We start from the raw sequence: 21159 nt of genomic DNA on the forward strand, positions 1-21159 counted from the left end.
TCCAAATTGTATGCATACACATGTGTCATGTCTTTATTTGGTTTTGTGTCTCTACCTGCAAACATATGTGGCAAGATACACCTTCCAGGGTAGTGGACGATGTGGACACTGACGAAAATTTCTACAACATGTCCAAACATTCCCAAACAGACAGAATCATATGCTTTCTGAAAGTCAATCCAGCACATCGTTGTTGTCGTTGTCGTTTTTGTCGTCTACGTCATCATTATCCTTCAAGGATAGTTGACGGTATGGACACTGGAATATTTCGAATATATGGAAATGTGTGCATTTTAATTAATATAAACACTATTTTAAGCGTCAGGAAACGGGATTTTTCTTGTCATGAATGGCGAGTATAACAACTTGGGAAGCTAGCTTGACATTTCGTTAGTACGGTCCGCATACTGTCTTTGCCTTGTTTCTCCTGAATCTCATTAGTTTCAAAAGAAACAGATAAATCGGTCATACAATGCTTTCATTGGATTTATCAAAAAGGACCATATCAGGTTTGTTCGCTTGGATACGTCTGACTCTGTATGTGGGCGTATTCCAAAGAATTTTATATGTAATTATCATTTCCCACGACGCCCTCTGCATATTCTGGGTCGTACCATTGATGGTCTCGGAGTCAAAACCACACATTACGGTAACAAGAGGATCGAACCATGCCAAAGATACTGTGTTTGTGTCAAGCTGGACATCAACTTTGACACAAAATCATACATTGACGTTTTCGAGTAGCAAGTGACTGGTTCTAGGTCGATTTGATATGGCACTTCGCTTGATTGACACTCATTTCTGTACCGTCCAGCACCATCAACAAAATAAACATTAACATTGATATTCAGTACTGCATCAATGGGTCGTTTAGGAAAATCCATTGAATGACTTGTTTTCAGTCTTGACATGCTTCACAAGAGGATCTTCAGATAAATAAATATGTGCAATAGTGCACGATTAAATTCAATCATGAAAGGCCTCCTTGTTAATCACAACACAGACGTTAAAATATGGTGATCATCCTCATCATAAACAACTATCATCATCATTATCATTATGATGTTTATGTTCCCGTCAGAGTACATCGTATTTAAAGAAAACAAGGTATAGATATAAACACATTTGATGATACAACCGTGAGTTTAAAGTTGATTTTGACAGCCAGGGCCAAGTCGGACCCAACACAAGCCAAACACTTTTGATAGAGACTATGTTGAGAATGTAGAGGGAAAAGGGCTTCACTTTGAGCACCTTGTTTTCTTTAAATACAGCGAACCGAGACACTTTAAAGTGGTATATAGGTTAATATTATACTCGTTTATAGATGTGAATACATTTGAATATACATCTGTGAGGTTTAAGTTGATTTTGACAGCCCGGGCCAAGTCGGACCCAACACTTCTGACAGAGATTTTCTTAAGAAAATACAGGAAAAGTGTTTGACTTTAACGGACCAGTTTTCTTTAAATACGATGTACTGAAACATTAAAAAGGGGTATATAGGTAGATAAAATACTAATCTATAGATATAAAACACATTTGATGATACATCTATGTGTTTAAAGTTTATTTTGACAGCCCGGACCAAGTCGGACCCAACACAAGCCAAACACTTTTGATAGAGACTATGTTGAGAATGTAGAGGGAAAAGGGCTTCACTTTGAGCACCTTGTTTTCTTTAAATACAGCGAACCGAGACACTTTAAAGTGGTATAAAGGTTAATATCATACTCGTTTATAGATGTGAATACATTTGAATATACATCTGTGAGGTTTCAGTTGATTTTGACAGCCCGGGCCAAGTCGGACCCAACACTTCTGACAGAGATTTTCTTAAGAAAATACAGGAAAAGTGTTTGACTTTAACGGACCAGTTTTCTTTACATACGATGTACTGAAACATTATAAAGTGGTATATAGGTAGATAAAATACTAATCTATAGATGTAAACACATTTGATGATACATCTATGTGTTTAAAGTAGATTTTGACAGCCCGGACCAAGTAGGACCTAACACAAGCCAAACACTTCTGATAGAGACTATGTCTAGGATGTACAGGGAAAAGGGCTTCACTTTGAGCACCTTTTTTTCTTTAAGGACAGCCATCTGAGACACTATAAAGTGGTATTTAGGTGGATATAATACTAATCTATAGATGTGAATCCATTTGATGATATATCTGTAAGGTTTAAGTTGATTTTGACAGCCCGGGCCAAGTCGGACCGAACACTTTTAACAGGGATTTTCTTAATAAAATACAGTAAAAGTGCTTGACTTTAACGGTCCAGTTGTCTTTGAATGCGATATACTGTGACATTATAAAGTGGTGTATAGGTAGATATAACACTAGTCTATAGATGTAGATACATTTGATGATACATATGTTTGTTTAAAGTAGATTCTTACTGTCTGGGCCAAGTCGGACCCAACACAAGCCAAACACTTCTGATAGAGACTATGTTGAGAATGTAGAGGGAAAAGGGCTTCACGTTGAGGCCCTTGTTTTCTTTAAGGACAGCGATCTGAGACACTATAAAGTGGTATTTAGGTAGATATAATAGTAATCTATATATGTGAATCCATTTGATGATACATCTGTGAGGTTTCAGTTGATTTTGACAGCCCGGGCCAAGTCGGACCGAACACTTCTAACAGGGATTTTCTTAAGAAAATACAGTAAAAATGCTTCACTTTGAGCCCCTTGTTTTCTTTAAATACGATGTACCGTGACATTATAAAGTGGTATATAGATAGATTTAATACTAATCTATAGATGTAAACACATTTGAAGATACATCTGTGCGTTAAAAGTAGATATTGACCGCCCGGGCCAAGTCGGACCCAACACAAGCCAAACACTTCTGATAGAGACTATGTTGAGAATGTAGAGGGAAAAGGGCTTCACGTTGAGGCCCTTGTTTTCTTTAAGGACAGCGATCTGAGACACTATAAAGTGGTATTTAGGTAGATATAATAGTAATCTATATATGTGAATCCATTTGATGATACATCTGTGAGGTTTCAGTTGATTTTGACAGCCCGGGCCAAGTCGGACCGAACACTTCTAACAGGGATTTTCTTAAGAAAATACAGTAAAAATGCTTCACTTTGAGCCCCTTGTTTTCTTTAAATACGATGTACCGTGACATTATAAAGTGGTATATAGATAGATTTAATACTAATCTATAGATGTAAACACATTTGAAGATACATCTGTGCGTTAAAAGTAGATATTGACCGCCCGGGCCAAGTCGGACCCAACACAAGCCAAACACTTTTTATAGAGACTATGTTGAGAATGTAGAGGGAAAAGAGCTTCACTTTGAGCCCCTTGTTTTCTTTAAATAACATGTACCGTGACATTATAAAGTGGTATATAGGGAGATTTAATATTAATCTATAGATGTAAACACATTTGAAGATAGATTTTTGTGTTTATAGAAGATTTTGACAGCCCGGACCAAGTCGGACCTAACACAAGCCAAACACTTCTGATAGAGGCTATGTTGAGAATGTAGAGGGAAAAGGGCTTCACTTTGAGCACCTTGTTTTCTTTAAATACAGCGAACTGAGACACTATAAAGTTGTGTATAGGTAGATATAATGCTAGTCTATATATTTAAAGACATTTGATGAATCATTTGTGTGTTTAAAGTGCATTTTGACAGCCCGGGCCAAGTCGGACCCAACACAAGCAAAACACTTCTGATAGAGACTATGTCTAGGATGTAGAGGGAAAAGGGCTTCACTTTGAGCACCTTGTTTTCTTTAAATACGATGTACTGATATATTATAAAGTGGTATATAGGTACATATAACACTGATCTATAGATGTAAACACATTTGATTATAATTCTATGTGTTTAAAGTTGATTTTGACAGCCCGGGCCAAGTCGGACCCAACACAAGCCAAACACTTCTGATAGAGACTATGTTGAGAATGTAGAGTGAAAAAGGCTTCACTTTGAGCTCTGTGTTTTCTTTAACTACTGAAATATGAGACAATAAAGTGGTATATAATAAGATATAATACTAATCTTTAGATATAAAGAATCTTAGGAACTTGAGAAGTGCTAGGACAGTTATTAACACGTGTCGTGTCAGTCCTTTGACATTTGCGAATATCCACTTCCAGAAAACATCCTGTGTTGGTTTAACACGAATTAGTAAAGGTTAATTAGGGATGCCCAACACGTTAATTAATGATGAGTAGTCAAAACACTGTCGTTTCCTGCCCAGGACATCACACCCCTACACGCCAAGGTCGGTGAGAAGCATTCTAATCAAAGAATACACACAGTCAATACACAGTCATCTCGGCTTGGACACTCGCCCCGTGCAGACGTGTCCTTCCAAGCTCGCTACCCACGCTCAACTATGAGAGACATCGCTCTGTCGCTACCGAGGGAGCTAGTTGCCATCTTGGAGCCATTGCTAGCTTTCAGGGTTGGGGACTACTCCCTCGGGACTTCCTACAAGTCCAACTCCTCCACCCTTTCCATCTCCTTTGACTTAGGTCAAAGGAAAAGGCCTCTGGTCAAAGCTCCGGCCAAGACCAAGCCTAAGGAGAAAACCACCCCGGCCCCTATCCTTGCTGAACCACGCCCGGTACAGAAGGCCAGGCCGCCAGAAGTGAAGAAGGCTCCACCAGTCGCCGCCATGGAGATCCAGGAGAGCCTACCCACCACCCCTCCGCCCCCAACAGCAGCATTGGAACTCGCTCCACTCGAATCCAGGACGTGTAGGGACAGGACAGGGAAGGAAGAATAGAAAGAGGAAAAGTATCTTCTCCGCTGACTCCACCCCCCCCCCCCCCCCCCCCCCCCTCCCATCACCACCTACAAGCAAGACCACGGAAACACAGACCACTGTAACACCAGGCCCCTCCCTCAACACCAGCCAAGTCCAAACCAACCCGGTTCCGGAACCAGTTGTTGAGGAAGTCGTCCGTGTCGACCTTGCCCAGAAGGCCAGCCTCATCCTGGAGCAGCACAAGGTCCACCCTAACCCCCGCTACCATGACAGCGGCAAGGTATACCCCAGCAACCGCCCACGCCCACCCATGGTGCTGGTGCTGTACTGGGGAGAAGAGAGATTTGAACATGAAATCCGCAGCTACCAGGATCTCTCGGATTTCCTGGTCGACTGCGATCTTCAAGTCAGCCCCCTCTTCATCACCAACGCCGCCGCCCGCCTCACCACCGCACTGTTCCAAGCTCTCCATCCAGGGGAGCTTGACCTAGACAGGAGGCTCCTGGCTGGGGAGAAACAGTAAGCTCCAGCTTCCACCACCACCCTTGCTCGCCAGCCGACGCCGTGCCTTCCCATGGAATACTGCTGAGAGCGGCGTTAAAACAAATTGTTTTCATAATGGAGCGCTGCAGTCATTTAAAATAGAACCGTATACATATGTACATGTAGTACCAACTCACTCTATTTGTTTCGAATATTCAGCAGAAAATATATTATTAACCAGGTCTTTGGGAAAAGATATCAGATTTTTATAAGCAGCCACATAGGGATGATAAAGGACCCCTCGCTGATTAGGTTCTTGTTTACTTAAGAGCAGAGTTGGACATGTTAGATGATATAACCAAAATCCAGGCGCTCCGGCGGGGGGCAAGCTGGTCTTGTTAGTGTATGGTATGAGCTGTGACGTTGACCCAAGAGAATAGTGTAAAACATGAGACCAACTCAAGTCTATAATGATTGGGAAAATCTAGATTTCCACAGCTCTAGTCTGAAATGAAGAATTGTTCTATGCTCCATTTTAATTGTATTATTTTCATTTTGTAGACATGGATGGACCAACCAGGAAAGAAATTGATGGAATATTAATATCACATGTTACCACTGATCCAGTTAAATTCATCACACAATAATAAATTAGTATTTGACATTACGGCATTTGATTATTAGGGCATGATCATGTACATGTTCAGTGTAGTAATGTACACACCAGTCAACTTGATTATAATTTTTATCAAAGTGTAGCGCGGCATCAACGATTACTTTATGATATCCTCACTTGTCATCGCTGTATTGACATCGAACAATGGACGGCAATTCGAAATTCTTATGGATAGCTTCAATAGGGACAGCGCCGGTGTCAGTACAATTTTCCTAGTTAAAATAAGTATCTACAAAATATAATCTGAAGCAGACAAGAACAATATTTTTTCATTAATGCTTACTTTCATGGATAGAATTAAGGCAATCTAGGCTTGCCAAATCGTTCTAGACTTGAGCTGGATTCCTTTTAAATTTATTCTGTATGGTCTGGGAGACGAACGGGCGTCAGTATCGCATGGAGAACTGGGACAGCCTTAATCAGTGTAATCGGATATGTTGTGGAGTTTCGGTTTTGGGCTGTTTGCTGAATATATAGAATTGCGAGTTATGTATACTCTGTATTCTTTCGTCATGGTAGCATATATATTTTCTATGTTGCTTTTTGAATTATCCACAAATAATGAGAACTACAATGTAAACCTCTCTATGGAGATATGCAATAATACTACTGAAGGGCATATCTGAAAAATGGGACTTCTCGACAAATATTTCTTTCTTAAATACTACCCGTTACAGGAATTCTGATCATTATATCATACTTTTTACAGTTTAAAAGTCAAATAATGGCAAATTGTGTATCTTTCTACATTTTGAATTAATTATATTTTCTGAAATAAAACCTTAGCATCAGATAGTGATACACACGAATATGATCTATACTATTATAAATGAATTATCAATTTCGTATTATGAATTAGATAAACAGAAATATGATAGTAAAACAAATTATTTTAATATATTCTTGTGAGTAGGTAACGAGAGATCTAGGCAACGCACTAACGTAGCCATTTATGAAAAATGAAATATTAAAAGTTTAGGGGTTTGAACATGCACATTGAATGACAGGGAAGAAAGCAACGCAATAATTAAATTATGAATCAAATTATGTTATAAAAAATATAAGTTTAATTTCTCATTGTTGGAAGGTGTTTAATAATTATATAGATTTTGTTTGATTGTTTGTTTTTTAACGCCGCACTCAGCAATATACCAGCTATATGACGGTGGTTCGTAAATAATCAAGTCTGGACCAAACAATTTAGTCATTATCATCAAGAGCACCGAGCTACGCATTTGGGATACGATGACATGCATCAACCAGGTCAGCGAGCCAAGTCGCCTTCGTAGAAGGTTTGTTGAATGCCTATTCTAACCCGGATCTTCACGCGTATTCTTTTAAATAATAAGGTAAAATGAAATTCTGTATATGTCCATAATAAGTGTGTATAAGTAGATGGATAATATGTCCATACACGCCAAGTAAATGGTATATGCATTAATTTAAATGCAAATGATTCAATGATGAGTTCTTTCACAAGTCCATATTTCAAGGCATGTATTTGATATTCATAATAATCTACAAAAGCTACACAATGGCAACAAAACGGTACCAGCATCACAGATACCAATAATACATGAGATACATATAATTACTTTAAAGTTAAAACATGTATCTAAATAGAAAATTAGAAGGATACACTTCCGACATTTTTCGTATTTTGTTTTCGTTTTGAGAGAGAAGTTGTGTTCCCTTCCGCCCAGGCCTTGCGGCAATGCTATAGCCCAAAATGAAACAAGCCTTGTTCAACAGGTTCAGACTCAAATTTCTATCCCACTTGGGCTCCTTTTAAATTTAAATATAATTTCTCGTGTCGATATGTGTCAGAAGAAATGAAATATTACAGCACTGGTGAATAGGTTATATGCGCATGTCAGCGTCGATCCTATAATATCCTTTTATGCAAAATACATATATACTGATGAATTAAGGTAGTAATACTACGCAAATATATGTCAAGATGCATACATCAGTATCATCTCGTGATCTTAATTCGTGCTTTGAGCCCTTTTTCTACCGGAGATTCTGGGGTGTTACATCACACCAGAAAGCCAGGTCCAAGTCATAATTTCATGGTCCATCTTGTATGTTGGAAACCAATATCGCAATATGGCTAAATATTGCTGAACGTTGTATTAACCCGATTACTCACATAATTATTCTATTTTCTACAGTCATCTACGAACACTATCTTTAAGGAGGTATATCTGTATCATCCAAATGTCCATACATATATGTCCACATTTATATGTATAAAGCAAGTCGTCCTGCACTCTTCCTTAAAAGATAAATGTTAAGCATTTCCTCTGTATGGATTTCTATAATGTAATATCGTTTTAATGTAATGCTGATGCAGTAAACGTACCACAGACCTAATGCTAGAATAACATCTAATTTCTGAAATGAACATATTTTACAGAAAAAAACAGTTGTTTAATCAATACTTATAAAATATAAGAACAAGGAGCCAAGAGCCAAATATTGGGCTGTGTTGGACATATTTGTTTCGGGGTCTTATGACAGACAAACCTGATGCCTTTAAGTATAAAGATAAGTAAGTATAGATGTTGTACATATTCAAATATGTTCGTGATTAACCCAACCTTGAAAAATATTTAAAAAGATGAGTGGTAACTATTTATGCCATTGTTTCAAATTAGAATGAGAGCACATCAGGAAAGCATGGTACTTTAATATACGTATCTTGTTAACCCAATATTCTTTTTTAAGTAAGAGCAGCATGTATATCGAGAGTATAGGTTTGGTGCGTGACTTATCACACAGTACTTTCAGAAAGTGTGCATATTCTGTTTATCGGTAATAAATAACATAAGACGATTCATACGGGTAAATACGATTTACTTCAGAACTAGTATAGATTATTTAAGGTTAGGGGGAAATGTATGTAATTAACAGAACTTTGGCCGGGTTTGAAGAATTTGGGTCCTGGCTTGGGCTTTGTGTTGGACGTGTTGTCGGCATTTCCAGGTTTGACGTATCAATGCCAAAAATGATGTCAGATGCAATTTTCTGCCTTTTCGGGTGAACAATTGGCTTGCCTTTGGATGTGTTTGTGGCGAGTCCACTAGTGGATCGGAATGAGCTCGCGTTTTTGCGAGCATCCAATATCATCATTTATTATGATGAATCATGAAACATGCTCCTGATGTTGTCGCAATGGTGCAGTTAACGCTACTTTTGGCAAGGGTTTCTCATGATAACGGAAATGCTTATGTCGCTTTTGTTGACCGATAAACATGAAAAGATATAATGTTAGTGTATATGGTCATGTAATTAAGAAACAAACGACGAGTGGGAGTTGTTTATTGTACGATAAACAACGACCGAGACTCGTTTATTTCTATATGAGATATCAACATTACGTACAGCCTCTTTTATGGTGTTAAATTAGTAAAAAATACACGCTTTACAATATTTACCCGTACTTAAATAATGATGATTCCTTGAATAGAATCCGACAGCGGCCATGCTAGATAAATCCATTTTAGGATTTGAGTTTGGTCCCGCATATTCTCACAATTTTCTCGTCAATCATGTGTACCTTTTCTCCCAATACCGATTGTCATATCACTCTCATTTTCGGATTCTCCAGCAACATTTATTGGGAACAACTCACTAGACACATACCTCTCAAAAATAAGGTCAAATTTGCAAATTTTACTTTTCAAGTTGCGAGTGCGTGTTCGAATCTCAATAAATGACGTCATGATAGAACAATGTTTTATCGTGAAATAAATATCGCTTCCTTCTTTGTTCTTTGTGATTTATCGCGTAGCTATCTTATATCATCAAATGCCAATTTCTAATTGCTTTATCATGACGTATCCGTGTCATGTACAATAACATACACAAATATCGTTGACTTCGACGTTGAATAGTGTCATGAAATCTGATTATCCTCTTGTGTGCAATATTTCTGGTTGATAAATCTAATATATTCTTACTTTAAGAATAGCGACTATACATTATTATATATCCCTTATCAGGTCTCTGTAACATTTGCAAATGATACAAATATAAAAATACAACTGAACCTAAATGTAATGTTTTAATATCCTTACGTTGCTGAGTGCAGCATTTAACAACAAACAAACAAAACATGATATATTTAAGAATTATGTTAACAATTCCGATGCTAAAAATAATCTCACAATCTCCATACCTCTTCTCTCTCTCTTTTTCTCTTTTTTTTAATAATCTGAAGGAATAATAATGGCAATACTATGATAATTATCATCATTATTTATGTTACTTATCCTCAAGTGAAGTAGTCCTTCACACTATACATTCAGTGAAGAAGCCCATGAACATATGAACTATGTAACATACATTCATGGAAATTAGATGAACAGTTGAAGTAAGCAAATGATATTATTCGGTCGAACGTCTATCAGCCATCTATTCTATTCATGAAGAACATTTCACGTGGGACCAACAGAGGGAAATATGACTATCGACTTGCTAATTATTTTTTATATTCGTGCCAGCTCAAACGATCTATTGGCTTGATTTATTGTTATGGTATCCACAAAATAAGTAGGATCCGATTTTTTTCGTTTTTGTTGCAATAAAACTGAATAATATTTGCTGTTTACATATCAAAGTTTGCCAAATTAATACAAAATGTTTGCCCACAGCAAGGCTACGTATTCACAACATATTGTGCTAGGCACAGTATCACTGGACTGAGGGAGGGCGGTATTCCTCCTTGTGGGTCACCTGCTTGGCAATATGGGACGGGAAAACTGCAGGGGGTGAGGGCAGTTAAGTTGATGGTACAGACAGATAAGAGAGATCATTTTACAAATGTGAAACCTCAGTCCACAAAGGAAGAGGCGAAAGCTGAAACTTGGTGAGGTTTACCGAACAAAGGCAGTTATTTCTAGTTTCTTACTGACTCTCGAAGATACATTTAATACAACAATTAATGCGTGTGCGTGCGTGCGTGCGTGCGTGCGTGCGTGCGTGCGTGTGTGTGTGTGTGTGTGTGAGGTAGAAGAAGAATTGTACACCATAAAAATGGCTACGTATGTAGTTTGGGTAGATATGTTGAATGCCCGGCCAGTATGACCTTTGAGTCACTACAGTTTCAGTCATTAAAATGCGTAAAACAGTATTTGGGTGAAAGAAAACACTATAAGTGAGTGAAACAAAAGACCTCAGTACAGGCACACCCAGTCCCCCAACCCCAAGTCTGCATGTATCAATACTCATACCTGCCACATCCTCAACCACTTAACTTACTCACACAATCATCACATTCTTCTTTCCCCACCATTATGTCTACGTCAGCCATCATGGATCCATGCGCATGCTTTCATACATAATCCATCCTCTCACCATTCCCCAACATCCATCGAACTATAACTATATCCGCCCTCATGTATCGGTATTCGTGCTTTCATACATACATACACACCCCTACCATTCCCCTACATCCATCGCAGTATAACTATGACTATAACCGCCTTCGTGCATCCGCACTTATGTTCACATTGCATTGCATATGCATCGAATTACACGTTTAACATATCGTAAACATTTTACAACATGTACATATTATATATCAGCAAACAGAGATTATTATAACGCAATAGATTTCATCCGTCAAAACATCACAGAAAGAGGGGCAGCCTGGAATTTTAAAATGGCATCTGAATGCACTAAGACGTTCAACTGGTCAGGAGGTGAGAGTTGCGGAAGATTACGGTAAACTTCAGTTACAGATCTCCATTACGAATATCTAAAGTATGAATAAAGATCACAGCTTGCTATGACGTGTACTTCATGCCTGCAGAATTAGCAATGTCCTTAGCTCTAAATTGTATGTCTAAATGCTTATGTAGACAAAGACCCAAATGTATATAGGCATGACCTTATTATATTCTACGCAAATATCACCACATTTAAAAACAAAGCTAGATTGAGTCTTTGAAGGGCATTAAGAACTGATAGACACAAGGAAAACTATTTATGGATGTCAACGGAGGAACACTGCGTTTCGGAATATATACTTTCTCCTTCATCAGGTGCATATTATTAAATGCTATGAGGCAGAGAACATATATTTGTACCTGTAAGAACAACAAAAGTAAAAAGATAGCAAAGAAGGGAACGCAACAAGGGAAGCCAACAGATAACTGGCATGGCGCTGATTACCCCGCCTCCCGTTTGCCCATTGTCCATTTCCCATTACCAATCATTCATAAGTTAAGTTTTAGCTTTAATTTGTCCATTGATAATCAACAATCAACGTCTATTATCTCCACCCTAAAAATATGTAGTTTACTGAGAAAGTGGTATCCAAATATAATGTGTGTTACTGTTGACCACTTTCTTAAAGGCATGGTTGGTTCAAAGCTTTCGGTCATAGAAGCCGTGCCATTTTTCTCTTGTCAGAGGAGTACACAAAGTATACGTCATCTGGACTAACATTTTTGGTTCGGTGGCTGGGTTAGATCGCCAACTTTGTGTTCTGGCGATTGGGTGCCTCACTCACAGTGTGGGTTCAAATCCCAGGCGGGACTCAACCCAAGAAAGTACGAGAATCTGTACTTTACTATATTCCCAATTATAACATTTGTTGTCAAGAAAACACAATAAATGTATATTCGGCTTTGGATGGGTAATGATATCACAGACATATACGGATATTGATGATGACTTGGAGGAACTTCGTAACGCACGTCTTCTCAATTCAGGGATTGGTAAATCCAAATATGTGTGTGCGCGTGCGTGCGTGCATGCGTGCGTAAATGTGGGCCTGTTGGATGTAACATAAAACATTCATCTTGAGCGGGATGGTAGTTCGAGTTGGACTAGCATGTTAACTATATGATCTTCTTTAGGCAGAGAATGCCGCGCATGAATGTATTGATAAAATTCCTAGGTACATGGGGCCTTTTCGTCCCCAGGAATACCCACAGTGGAGACTTCAATGGGGATAGGGTGTACACAATGTGCTACCTGGTAGATTGTGTGTCATCAGACCGGACAACGTTGGTCTTTGACTGATTGTGGCGGAAAACACACTTATTCATTTACTTATATCGGAAATTGAATGTTCATCTTAATTGTTATTGTTGAACATGTAATATATTTTTAAAGAAATAAAACAGTGACATAATAACTACAACTTTATGTGAGCGCGAGTAGCTTTTTTGGAATGAGATGAATAAGTCTTATAAAGTTGTAAGCTTCTTCACAACCGTGTAACTATGAATTGACTTTATTGGGTAATCAAAAAAGAGATAGGACCTAAAATAGCCAAATTTCATACGATTTCACTTGTCCGCCATCTTGGATGCAAAGGCGAAAACATTTCAGCGCGTTTGAAGCCACTGAGAATGCCCCCTGCAGAGTTGGACGAACATTCTGCGGTGGCGCGGCTGAGTTGACCAGAGGCTATCAGCAGTATTTCCTGTCGAGGTTATTTAGGTCAGTTGTTTGTTTGTGTGTGTGTGTGTGTGTGTGTGTGTGTGTGTGTGTGTGTGTGTGTGTGTGTGTGTGTGTGTGTGTGTGTGTGTGTGTGTGTGTGTGTGTGTGTGTGTGTGCGTTGTGTGTGTGTGTGTGTGTGCGTGAGATTGGGGGGATAGATGATAGATTTAGCAACATGTAAGGTCATCTTGAGTGGGAGGGTATTCGCAGATGGATTAGCATATGAACTATGATTCTCTTTAGGCAGAAATGAGGATCCACGATGTTCGACCTGGTAAAAGTGTGTTATCAAACCTCACATCATTGGTTTTTTGACTGACTGTAGCGTCAAAACAAACTCATTCCTTTACTTGAACCGAATGTTCATCTTAACTGTTATGGATAGTCACGGAGCCATGATCCAGAGAACAGGGTGTCATTAGATAGAAATAAACTAAGTAATAATAGGATTACCAGAAAAACGGGGTTTTACACACAAGCCAATAAACTTCGCTCATTAACACCAGAGTAAGTCAGTACAAGATTGAAAACTGCCCCATAATTATGTATGACATGCTTGTCGGGTATTGCTACATATATATGTGAAAACAAAGTTATTAAAATGAAGAGCAAAACTGATGAAAGTTAACAATAAACGTGTATACGTGTTATATCGTCACTGCAAAGATAATGATTGTTTGTCTTTAGTATTAACATTCAAATACGTTATATCTGTATTAGCGATATTGTCATTGTTTCACCGGTGAGTCAGCGTTAGCCGTACTATCTCGTAGTATAATTGAATTTCTGAAGACATCACGATACAGTTTTTACGATGCATCACGTCTGCACTAGCGCTTGATAACAGCCTTGTGTTTGGGTGTTTCAGTGGTTTAAATCGCTGCTCTTGATATTGTTGATTAAACTTTGATACTATGAACAATATAATGTTATGTGAGAGGTTGACTTTAGAACGGTAACATACTAATAGTATATAGGATGACATAAACAGAACAATGAGAAGTTCGTCCAGATTTGTGTTTAGGCAACATTTAATAATTAAAATAATTACATTCAACAACTCCCCTTTTAAGTCCATTTTCCTGACTTATAAGTAAATGCAAGAACAATCGGCCGGAATACAATGTATAGTTCTTGTCCACTTCCATATGACTAGATAGCATACAATAAGCTATCGGGTCCCGTTTAGATCGGTTTGGGTGACAGCCTAGATAGCCATAGAATAGTTTCATCTTGGAATCTCCCATATCACTGGGGATCCTCTTCAATTTAAATGGAGTTACTCGTTACGATTCCGAACCTTCACGTGACTGTGTTTATGAAACATTGTCAAATAGTGGTGACATTACATCTAGGAAACAATACGCGAAATCGCGCATGCACAGAACGGAAAATTTGGTCAAGGCATTAAGTAATCCGCATGCGCAGAACGATTGATTTCAGTACTTCCGCTAAGAGCTTCGTGTGCATCGTCAAACGCGGGCCTGTAATCTAACACGCGGGGATTGACCAATGAAATCTGAGAAGTAGAAACACAGGTAGACGCTGTTGCTTGATTGACAATGTCAATCAAGAAAGGGAGGAGCTTAACGCTATCGTTCCCTCCCAGTAAATTCCGATGTCAAATAACGACGTTATTTGGACGGAAAAACGATGGTTTGAAAACGTCCAAATAACGTCGTTTTTCCGTCCAATGACGATATACGGAAAAAAACGACGTTTTCGTGTTTGCAGTGAAATACGAAACCTAATGCTTCCGAAAGGAAGACTTCTGCATCACATGCGTCGGGGGACCAGCGCCATCTCATTGGCCGTTAACAGTTGTACAAGGCGGGGCAAAAAGCATCGTTTTTCCGTCCATTTTACGCTTGAAAAACTCGACGCTTTTCCGGACACTTTCTAGACGCTAACCAATTAATCAATTTTAATGAATTTTTAGTCGTTTTTCCGTCCAATGACCATATACGGAAAAAAACGACGTTTTCATGTTTGCGGTGGAATAAACTCATTTTAAGGCACTTGATTGGTCAAAACCAGCCGCCCTGATTATGTTTTTAGGTTAAACAGCACAACAACTATGCTCGTCGATTTCAGCGATAGATATGTTTTGTTACCTAGATGTTATCATAATAAGCCAAATGTCTTAACATTCCAGTTTGTTAAATAGCAGAAAAAAGTTGGTTGAAATGTATCTACGTTTTGTTTTATTGGACACAATATATGCTCCGTAAATAGTAGTAAACTGTTAACAATCCTGCTGCCATGTACATAGTAACTTAAATATATTCTCTGAAAAAAAGAAACTCAAAACGGATATATTTGGCCATAAAAGCAAACTGAGCGGACCAAGAGATGCAAAATGATGAGGTTTAATTTATTATAGTGTCAGTGACAAATTCCCCTGATCAAAATGATCAGAACAAGGACATGCAAGCCATTAGTCGGGAAACAAGTACGATTCGGAAAAAAACGCACCCAGTGCACGTGCAGCACACTATGAACGGTATTAAAGGTTTTGCCTGGCATCTGCGTCGATCGAACAGTCACAGTTCAACAACATGCCAAGATTAGCAGAAGTGCAAAGAAACAGCGTCACAGGCTTCTTGCAGACATGGGAATCCCGATCAGCTGTAGCCAGGGTTTTTCAACGTAGCGCCCAGCACCATCACAAGGCTTCATCAGCACGGGTCAACACGTGATCGGCCAAGGTGGGGACGACAAAGAGTAACCACCCCTGCCCAAGATCACTGCATCCGACTGTGCCACCTACGTGAAAGGACGCCCATAGCCACCCCAACCGCATCCCAAATACCCGGACTGCGCAGAATCTCCGACCAGCCCGTACGAACACGTTTAAGAGCAGAAGGTCTACGAGCAAGACGTCCTTGCCACATATTGAGTCGACAACATCGTCAACAACGACTGCAATGGTGTCGACAACTCAGGGTATGGCCTCAATTTTCCTACCTCACATAAATCTGGATTTGCGTTTCTTTTTTTTGAAGAGTATATTTATGAAGGTTTGTGGCCTGAAAAACAACTAAAGTTATGTCTTATCGCCCCCATAATCCCTGCTGACGCTATCATAATCTTCAATTTCCATCTGCCACAAAAAGCGTGAATAACGTGTTGATAAACCGCACTGATGCAACTAAGCAAATGCATATTTGTTGTGGGCAAATATCTAACTGTCTGATTGGCAAATACCTAACTTCTGGATATAGTTTGTCGATATGAAATATTCTAATTAATTGTGGATACACTGGGCACACATACATAGAGCAAAAACTCATGACAGATGAACTGGTGACTTGATAAACAACACGAAAGAATCTAGTTGATCAAAGGCACCGCACAGCATTTTATTAGGCAAACGACAGTATCCATCGTTTCGCTTTGAACCACCACACCACCCTGTCGGTAGGGGGTTATCTTTTCGGTGCGCAATTAACTGTAATAACTGTTAACGCACATGTTTTTATACCCATCCTTGGGTAGTGAAATGCATGGGGCTTGCATTAAAGTCAACTTGTTGTTGAGTATATAGGGACACCAGGGACAGAGGGCTGATTATGGAATACTGTAGGGGACATTCTTGCGACCTCGTCCTTTGGAAACGAGGTGAATATACCCAAAACACGAGAATGCGATATATCTCGCATTCTCCTGTTTTGGCGAAATCTCGCGTTCTCGCGATATCGCATTATCGTGTTTTGGGCATATTTACCTCATTTCCAAAGGTTGAGATCGCGAGAATGTCCCCTACACTATTCCATAGTATTTGGATCAGTTTCTTTATTTAGGCTGGTGGAGAGAGATATGTCGATTTTGGAGGTTTGGAGTTTGGGCGTGAAGGTGTTATTTGGGGCTGTTTTTAACTGTACATTATTTAGGTTGTGTATATTTAGGCAATTTATTATGCATGGAGAGATTTGTGTTAATTGAGGGGTTTTGCGAGCTAGAGCTTGGAGTCTGGATATTATGTTAGTTTTAAGGATCTGTTTGATTTGTTGGTTTTGTTGGGTTGAGGCCCAGTAATTTATTGTTAGATGTTCTCGGGGTATTTCGCCTGTTAGTGCCTGAAACGATATGTGCGGTGTGCCATGCTGAGTGCGTGTGATTATCTTGAGTGCTTGATATTGAATTAAGTTTAGTTTATCACTTAATGAGGAGTTTAAGGTGTTGTATATTTGGCATCCATAGTCTATTTTTGATCTAATTAGTGATTTGTAAAGTGATAGTTGGGTCTCCTTGGATGCCCCCGAGTTGGAACCTGTCCGGCAGCGTAGTGTTGTTTAGGTCTTTAGTGCGTCTTTTTGTTAGGTTTTTAATGTGAGCACCCCGGGTGAGGTGTTCATCAAAGATTAGTCCAAGGAACTCGGTTTCTTTTTGGAATTGTATGTTTTTTTTTGTTTTTTTTGTATTTTGGGTTGTTTGCAAGCCTAATTCAGTGTTTGAATGCTATCCCTGTTGTTTTTTTCGGCATTTAGTGAGAAACCCCATTTATTTGCCCATATTTGAATTTAATTGAATGCATTTTGCAGTAATTGTTTAGCCATAGTTATGCTTCTGATGCGTATTTGGAAGATTGAATATTATTGGGTATTCCCTCGAATAGGTCATTAATCATAACGTTGAAAAGAGTTGGGCTTAGAATGCTACCTTGAGGTGTGCCATTTTCTAAGGGACACAGGTCCGATAAGCGTTTGGTCAATACCCACGGTTATTTTGCGATTAGTTAGGAAGTCTTGGATATAGTATATTATTTGGCCTTTAAGTCCTGCTTTTTTAGTTTTTGCATTAGCCCGTTATGGCATACCATATCAAAAGCTTTAGAGAAGTCTTGAAATATGTCTACTGTGTATTGTCGGTTTAGTTGGCCCGTTTTGATGTCTTCTTCTAATCGGGCAAGGTTGTCTAAGGTTGATCGGCCTTGGGTGAATCCACTTTGATCTTGGTTTATTATATTGTTTTGGTCTAGATAGTGTTGGAGTCTATTTTTGACCATTGCCTCCATGATTTTACATAAGGTTAGGGAGATTGGTCGATAGGAGTTTGCTTCGTTTGCTGGTTTGTTCGGTGTTGGTATTGGGATGACCAATGCCTCTTTTCATGAAGTAGGAACCTGAACGTTTTGGTAGATGATATTGTATAGTTTAAGTAGTCATTCCAGTAGGTTTTGGGCTAGCTGTTTAATTATTTGGTGTGAGGTAAGGTCTACCCATTTGGGCTGTTCCTTTTTTTCTATTATTAGGTACATGGAGTAGTTCCTCTTGTGTATATTGTTGGTTAATTTCTAGGTTATCATCTTTCGGTAATTTGAAGAATTTATTTGATTTTTTAATTGTTTTTGGAATTCCTCAGGGAAGTTACTATTACTATAAATGGCTGAGAAGTGGTATGCGAGGTTATTTGCTTTTTGTTTAGGGTTTGTCGAGTTATTTATGTTAGGTGTTTTTTTGGTTCGTTTAATACCTCGGATTGTGTGTAATTTGCGCCATACTGTTCTGGCGCCTGTGTGATGGTTTATTTCTTCGCAGAATTTTTTCCAGTTTTTGGCTTTTGCCGTTTTGACTAAGCTTTGTACTTCATGGTTTAATTGATGTGCTATCTTTAGATATGTGTAGTCTCGTTTAGCATTATTAAATGCGCTTTTGCTTTTTTTCCTATTTTTTTTTATTTCCTCGTTCACCAGGGTACAGTGGCTTTGCCTTTTATTGGTGTTGTGAAGGGGATAGGTTTTTTTTGCTATGTTGAATTTTGGTTCTTGTGGTTCATTTGGGGTTTGGATGATTATGTTTCCTAAGGTTATGTGGAATTGGAAAGTGGTCGCTTACGAGTGGCTCATCCTGCACTTCACACAAAATGCTTTGGGCGAGAGGGGGCACGGGTGGCCCAGTCGTCTAAGGCGCCGCGATTGGCTGTGCAGACTTGCGTCCCTTGGGCACGCCAGAAACCTATGATTGTTGGTTCGAATCCCGGTTCGCCCTGATTATGTTTCTAGGTTTGTCAGCACCATACCCGTGCTCGTGGGTTTCACCAAAGTGGTAAACGTCTGAGACCTGCATCACTTCGGGCTTTCCTCCCACATTAAGCTGACACGCCGTGATGTAACTGGAATACTGTTAAAAGCGGCGTTAAACTCACTCACTCACTCACTTTGGGCGTGATCAGGGGTACAGATTGTTAGGTCTATAGCCGACATATTTTGATTATTTTTTTCATATCTAGTTGGTTGGTTGTTATTTAGTAGTATTAGTTTTTTTGTTCTATCCATTCGGTGATGAGTTTGCCGTTTTGGTCTGTTTTATCTTTAACACCCCAGGAGGGGTGCTGGGCGTTTAAGCTCACTAAGAAGATGGTGGATTTATGGCTTAGTTGATTTAGGGTTTCTAAGTCTTCAGGTTTAATTTGTTTCACTGTCCAGTTGTATATGTTGACAATGTTTATTATTTGGTTGTGATGAGTTATTTGTATACCATTAGCTTCTAGATTTAGAGTTTTAATTTGTATTTCTTTATGGTTTATGTCCTCCCTGATATATATGATTAGACCACCGCCTGCTCTGCCTGGGCGAGAAGTAACTCTGTTGAGCCTTACCGAGTAATAATTAGGTAGGGTAAATTTAAGTTTTGGGGAGAAGTGGGTTTCCTGAACGCATATGATATGAGGACCTTTTTCCGAAACATAATTTTTAATTCGTGGCCGTTGGCGGCCTGTCCATTGGCATTCCACTGTAATATGTGTAGTCCTTCCATTATTTAGAGAGCTTCGAGTTTGGGGATTAAGTTTTGTTTTGGCGTAGGTTGTTCTGGTTTTATTTTGAGATTTCTTTTAATGCTTTATTGAAGTTTTCAAAGGAGAGACTAGTAAGATTTAGTTTGGAAGCCACTGTGTGAAAGGACTTATTGTTAATGTTGGCGCTGGGGGTGTTCTGTTTGAGTATTTATGCTAGTAACATTGTAAGGTTGTTTAGGGTTTTGAATCCTGTCTGATTTTGTGTTTTATGGTTATGATTTTGGAGGGTTTTGACACAGACAATCGATGTGTCGAGAGGGTCATATTCTGTTGTGAGTGAGTATTCTACGCTTATGGTTTGGGTTGAGGTGTCCATGTTGGTTTGATGTGTGTTTATTTGTCGTGTTGTGGGTTGCTGTTGTGTTTGTTTGTTGGTGATGGTGGATTTGGAGGCTGCGATGTTTAGTTCTTGTGCTTTTGGGGGTCCGGTAGTTGTTGCCCTAGTGGCTGTGTTTTTTTGGGTGGTCGGTCTGGGTATGTTGCTTGCTCTGTGGCTTGTTTTCCCTGCGGGTGTAGATGTTGTGGCGTTGTTGTGTCTGGAGAACTCTGCCGTTAGAGATCTCCTGGATGTTGTTGTGTTGGGTGCGGTGAAGGTATTTTCGTTGGGTGTGTCCCAAACAGATTTTATGTTTTCTAGATGGTGTGTGTGTTGTTGTTTTGGTTTAGGTAGTGGTATGATGTTTGGCTGTGGCCTGGGGAGAAGTGGTTTGGACGTGCGTGGTGCTGGTTTTCTTGTTTGTAGTTTTGCTGTGTCGATGTCTATGTGTTTGTTTGCCTGTTGTGTGAGGATGTATCTGTGGGGGCAGTGATTTGATAGTGAGGTGTGAGTTACAGTTAACACAACCTGCCTGCTTTTAAAGGCAGCTGACCGATCTTATTTCTGCTGAGCTAGTCAGGTCTGATTAACTTGACAGTCGCTATGTCAGCAATTATGCTGTTTATATAAGTACCTGACATTTGCTATGTCAGCAATTAGGCTGCTTATAT

At 39.2% G+C, this 21159-nt stretch overlaps 1 long non-coding RNA gene across 1 annotated transcript in view; it reads right to left on the reverse strand.

Annotated features, from left to right (window-relative positions):
* Positions 1-21159, reverse strand: part of LOC125372074 — a 28782-nt gene that overhangs the window by 2733 nt on the left and 4890 nt on the right. The window contains exon 2 of the long non-coding RNA XR_007217964.1: positions 8446-8452. This is a non-coding gene — a long non-coding RNA (uncharacterized LOC125372074). The remainder of the gene's footprint in view (positions 1-8445; positions 8453-21159) is intronic.

Source organism: Haliotis rufescens, unplaced genomic scaffold, assembly GCF_023055435.1.
Source record: "Haliotis rufescens isolate VD_foot unplaced genomic scaffold, xgHalRufe1.0.p SCAF_35, whole genome shotgun sequence".
NCBI classification, from domain to species: domain Eukaryota; kingdom Metazoa; phylum Mollusca; class Gastropoda; order Lepetellida; family Haliotidae; genus Haliotis; species Haliotis rufescens.